The following is a 6,000-nucleotide window of genomic DNA, read 5'->3' on the forward strand; positions in this document are numbered from 1 at the left end:
CTACTTCACACTCACCTTATAAGTTTTTTTCCTTGATTTCTTTTGTGTGTTAATAACACTCTGGTTCTAATTCCATTTTCCTTTAAAAATTGTGCTGTACTAACCTTCTTGTTAGCTTTTCTACATTATCTCTTCCTCCACTGCTCGTGCCTGTCTGTTTCTTCTTCCAAAACTGCTTGCTTGCTCCATGTACTAAGCCTGACTGAAGTTTTTATCAGCTACTTCTGAAGAGAGGCAATCTACAACCCCTGAAGGACAGGGAAAAGTCCTTCCAGGGAAAATCTACAACAGGGGGAAAGTTGTCACCAGAGACTTAGGTGACAGCTGCTCTTTGCCCAGTCTTGCTTTGGAAAACTCTCAAGATGCCCCACCTTGCTGGGTCAGTACATAGGTGTCTTGTAACCCATGGAAAGTTTCTTCTGCTAAATTGCTTTCAATAAAAAGCAACTTTAATCAAAAGCCAGTGTGTTCTCCCAGCATACTCTTCTAGTTGTTTCTGTGAAACTCACTTTCTTTGCTGGTTTCCAGTTTCAGTAATGAGGTTTTCTATTTTTCTTTTCTTTATGCAGTTTTCACTGTTTTCTCTCATCTGATTCAATTGTCTAAATTGTCTCCCCTATTCCCTTTCCATGTGTTTTTAATCTAGGATTTAGAAAAATAATATTCTTAGGGGCATAATAGCCACCACGTTTACAACAATGAGACATCAAAACTCTCATGCACACAAGTTGTGTCTTTAAATATGTTAGCTAGTGAAGTGCATTACTGTGCTTTCCACTGATCTATTAACAATGTGAGAACACGACTTCCTCTGTCTATTTAGCCCTTGGATGGCAAGCCTGTAAGTGATGGCTTCCTGGTTTTATAAATACTAAAAGCTAAACAGCAAAGCATTTTCTGATTTCTTGGCCTCCATTTCCTTCAAAGATATCAAAAAGTGTTTTCCTGAATTCTTTGGTGAGGCGTATTCAGTGTGAATCAGGAGCAAAGGAAAACAAAGGAAAGGACCTACCATAAGGATGAAATCCCAGGGTTGAATTCAAGCCTTGGTAGTCCTGTGACAGAAGAACCAAACTGTATCTCTCTGTTTTGATCAATACACAGAACATTTTATTATCTGGCTCCACAGAACTGAATCAGCAATGGGATTAGTCTTGACCTGGCTTAAGGTCTAAAAGCAGTTTTACAAAATGTTCACATTGTCTGCAGATGTACTCTTGATTTCTCACTGTCTCTCTCCTTGTCACTGCAGTGCTTTCTCTCAGCTCCACAGGTCCAGATTGAGAGGCAGCTTGTGAGACTGGTATACTTTGCTAAATGCATTCATTTGCCAATGTGCTAAAAATGGAGATATTTTTATATAATTGTTTCATTGTCTGGTTTGTTTAATCTTTCTACATTGTTCTCACTTTGGAAAATTCCATTAATTCACATGACTGGAATAATACCTTTGTGGAAAACATCTTCAATTCAGTTTATGTCCTCAACTTGTGGAGCCAGATCTCCTTCTGTGCCGTAAATTATCATTCCTTCAGTGACTTAAGAAACATTTACATGTCTTCTGATCTACAATTATTAAAGTTCTGGTGGTGCAATATAAAAGCCAGTGCTTGAAGAAGGAAGAGAGAGCCAATAGAGATCTCTGCTCTATATATGGCCTCTCCCAAAAATACTGAGATATAGATACAAGAGTATTGGCAAGTTTTGGATGTATCTGAGTGGCACATAGTATGCCAAATGGCAGATGAGCACGCTGAGGGTATATAGGTTTGTCAGGAAATAAGAGGTATCTTTGAGCTGATAAAACTACCTCTGTATGCCATTGTTTATTTAATGAAAGGAAGCATATATTACTGCTTGAATCCAGTGACAAAAAGTTTATTACCAAATAGAGCACTAGAAAAAACCTCCACAATGGACAGTACCTCAGCTTCTGAGTTCCATGTACGTCTGTGCTTCTATACTACAGCATCTTTGCGCTTTTTTGTTTAAATTTTGTTTGGGGTTGGGTTTCTTTTTAATTGGTTTTGTTTCCCACATAGTGCTCAAAGGCAATCTCATGCTGCACAGACCAAAATATTTTGTATGTTTTTGTTCTTATTGTGAACACTGACTAAAGGCAAAGTGAGGTTGCTATAAACTGAATCTGAAGAGGATTTTGCAAATAAATCAACACACACTTGTATTTTTGGTTGGCCCATGCAACTCAGTGCTGCTAACAGCAGAAATTAACAACTTCAACGTTTTAGGCTTATCTGAGCTCTGGAAAGTCTTACACATGTCTCTTAGAAGTAATTTAGCCTTACCACTGATGTTCAGGGGAGGATATTGTCCACTTAATTTAGAAAGACAGTGACTACAATTTCTAAGCACTACTGGAAAATCCATATACTACAGCCTACAAGAGACACCTTTTTGCCGTATCTTCCAAGAGATTAACTAAGAAATCATGAATGGGATTTTGCTAGTGCAATCAGCAGCAACTTAACTCATTGCCTCTAGGCATCACTTGCTAATTATTTCAGAGGAATCTAAGTTAAGTCAGTTTCCAAATGCTCTTGAAAATCCTTATTCAGCTTTATAAGACTTCACTTTGAAATTAAATGGGGCTGTATTTTTATTTACTTTTATCATGGACACAGACAGTTACATGGATGCTTTCAATCAAGGAGAAGCAACTCTGTTAATATATCTGATTTTTTCCGGTATAAAGCTAATTTATTATTTTTTTTAATCCAAACTGTTATTTAGCAGGAGATGTCATAGATAGTAAGACAGAATCCCAGTGGGATGTTTACTGTTAGCAGAGCATTTGGAGTGGTTCCCAACAGAAAGAGCTTTAGTCAGTGATGCATATTGGAACATAAAACAAGTTTTACCAATTCTGCAAAGCTACGAGGTCCAAAGTATGAAATGCTGCTGAGCTGAGACAAGCACCAAGCAGATGCAGCAACCTTGTGTTGTGTGGCTTAACTCTTCTTTGCAAAGACATTATAAACCCTTATTTAGGGGCCCCAGCTCCCCATGCCATTCACTAAAGGAGCTACGACCTGAGCAGGTGCATTTTAAACCACCTCCTGTCTGAACAGCCACCTGAAGGCCGACACACTGACTCCAGCAGGAACAAGCTGGGGAGAGCTATTTGCAAATCTTTTTTTCCCCCTGACACAGGAGTCTTTGTAAAGGACAAAGTGGTGTTCCTGCCAACTTACAATCCAAAGTCTTATATGTTAGTGCCTACAAATGCTTTCACAATAAAGAGATATAGAGAATTCCTCCGAAGGTGCAGAAGACACAGAGCCCTCTCTCAGTATACTTTTGTGGAAAGGTAGGTGGTTACAGCACCTTCTTGGGATCAGAAAGACACAAGTGAGAGTCCAAACCTGTGGGCACAGTTAGCAGTCTCCACTCTGATCTGTCAGAGTCATTCTGATGTAGGAAAGCTCATGTTTTGTGGGCCAGAAAGTGGGAACAAGAATGTTGGGAACAACATCACAGTGCTATTTTGGATATGTCTTCAGTCAGTCTAAATCTATCCTTCATACAAAGAAGAAAACTAAATACATATTAATTCACTTACCAAAATGCAATTGTATATGAGAAGGACCACAGGGACTCTCTCTTCCCATATGCGTTCTATAAAGCAAAAAATTCCTCTCACTGCACTTCAAGTAGAGATTGATTGACTCACCATATGTAGGTTTGCTTTTAGATTAACATGCAGTTGGAACCCAGCAGGGAAGTTGCTGTAACTTCTATATCCTAGCCAGGAAAAAAGCCAGAACAAGGTGACAAGGTGATGATGGTACAACCAAGGTGCTCCAGGGCATGGGGAGCAGCAGAACTTCAGGCTTGTGGGGAATCCTAGGGTCAAAATCCGAGGTCTTGGTTTGTCCTGGGAAATGATATGCTGGTACTAGGATTTGCAGGAAGGGTGTTCCAAGTTTAGGCATCTGAATTTATTCCTTTTATATCTCACCTTTAAGATTAGAATAGCAGAAACCCATGATAAAAGCTGATAAAACAGAGGACAAATAAGACTGACTTCTTATCCCTCTAGCAATATAGAGAAACATTTCTTGCATGCTCAGCTACTTAATGTTTCTGATCAAACATTTCTGTAAACACTGTATATTTTTACAATATAAAAATCATGTGGAAAGACACAATAGGGAGTTTGAGGGATCTAATAATCTCTCTTAACTCTCAGCAGGACATTCATTTTCTGTAGTCTTCTTCAATGGCACAGCCCAGCTAAACTGGTTTATAAACCTCTGAAGGTGCTTAGCACAAAAGGAGCATCAAAAAAGTACGAGAGAAATATAGACAAGAAATATCCTTAACACCAGTATTGAATTTTCACTGGTTAAAGATGGACTTTCTTGTTCTTTCTTCAGTCTTCTGGCCGTGCCTTTTTAACTGATGCAAAATAAATACAATTTCACATTTTTGAGTTCATCCCCTTCTGGGATGTTAACTTTTGGACCAATATTTCTCTGTAATTCCTTGTCAGCTACGTTTGCGTTCAAATCAAGCGGTAAATAATCTGGTGATTCAGTGTAGCCTGAGTTCATAAAGTTCATGCAGGAAGTGCCATGCACATCAAAATTACACTTCTGAAGGCATTTAGGTACACAGAAATGGGGGCTTCCAAGGTTTGCATTGAGCTCTCCACGACAGTTACTGGGGACAGAAGTACCCTTTTACAGAGCAGCCCATGTCCTGCAGTAATCAAAGGATCAGATTGAGCTTCAGCTCCTACTGTTGTGTGCATTTCTTTGCAGCTTTCCTACCTGTGTCAGCTGTGAATCCTGTGTGGTGCCAAACATCCCAATGCCCTGGTTTATCACCAGAGCTCCTTACAGCAGCAGACCTTGCTGCTTTAACACAGACATTAAGATCAGAGTGGATCCTCTGTGGCATTTTCTGAGTGCACCAGAAGGCTGAACAGAAGAACCCAAGTGAGACGCAAACAAGTCTTGTATGGTATAACAGAATTAGCAGGAAGACAATATTCACTGTGTAAGGAAGAAAAACAAAACAAACAACACTGTAAGCTTGAAAACATTTGCCTCACTCTTCTGTGGTTTGAGAAGTGAAGTCTAGCATGGCAAAACAAAAATCAGACCTGCTTTTAATCTGTGAACAGCTCTCTTGATGAAATCTGTCATGTTTCTGGCTTCAGTTTTTTCCTTGAGAAAAGAGCAAAAATGTTATTTTTCTTAAAGAATTTCCAAATGTTTTATCTTTATTAATGTTTCTATATTATATAGTTCATCACTCCAGGCAAATCTGTCTTGTTCATTAATTCTTCCATTGTCAAAACAGCATAACCAATAGTTTATAACATCATAAATCTTGAACATCGATCATAATATAGAGATTTCCCATTATGTGTAGGATTGTCTCTTTTGATGTGTTTGAAAGGCTGGTCAGGACTGTTCGTACAAGCAGTATAGTATTCTGTATTGAAGCACTAAACCTATTAATGGCATTTGAATTTTCAGGCTGCTTTTGTTGCTGATTGTGGTTTTCCAGATGGTAAGAAATTAATCACTTAGTTTAAATTTTTTTTATGCACTTTCTGCAGGTCTCCTATTTGATGCAAGATTTGGCAATTCCTCGGAAGTCTGGGTTCCTAAAGATACAATCTTCTGATCAACAAGCTCAAGATCCCTATTCCATCTGACTAAATTTCAAACAAGAAACATAAAATCACTTGAAGAGACATGAATAAAAAGGATGTAGCAGAAGTGATTCATAGTTTAATTTCATTTTAAAATACTAAGCAAAATGTAGCCTCACTATCTCAGTCTTAAAAGGATCCAGTTCAGTAAATATGGTCACTTCAGATTTCTTTAGAAAGATGTATTCATCTTCTTCCCTTAAGCAGGACACACAGAAAAAAATAGAGTGCTGCCACACCTGTAACACACATTTAAAAGACTCATTGTCTTTTCTTTGAGTTAACTTAAAGAAAGAGCAGAAAACCAAAACAAG

At 38.4% G+C, this 6,000-nt stretch overlaps 1 protein-coding gene across 1 annotated transcript in view; it reads left to right on the forward strand.

The window, feature by feature from the left end:
• The window catches only part of CDIN1 (CDAN1 interacting nuclease 1), a 135,939-nt gene extending 130,186 nt beyond the window's left edge, over positions 1-5,753 (forward strand). Inside the window, exon 12 of the mRNA XM_083862993.1 lies at positions 5,591-5,753. The gene's annotated coding sequence lies outside the window, so the exon portion shown is untranslated. The remainder of the gene's footprint in view (positions 1-5,590) is intronic.
• Positions 5,754-6,000: the final 247 nt, after the last annotated feature.

Source organism: Zosterops lateralis (assembly GCF_965231275.1).
Source record: "Zosterops lateralis genome assembly, chromosome: 6".
Classification (NCBI taxonomy): Eukaryota; Metazoa; Chordata; class Aves; order Passeriformes; family Zosteropidae; genus Zosterops; species Zosterops lateralis.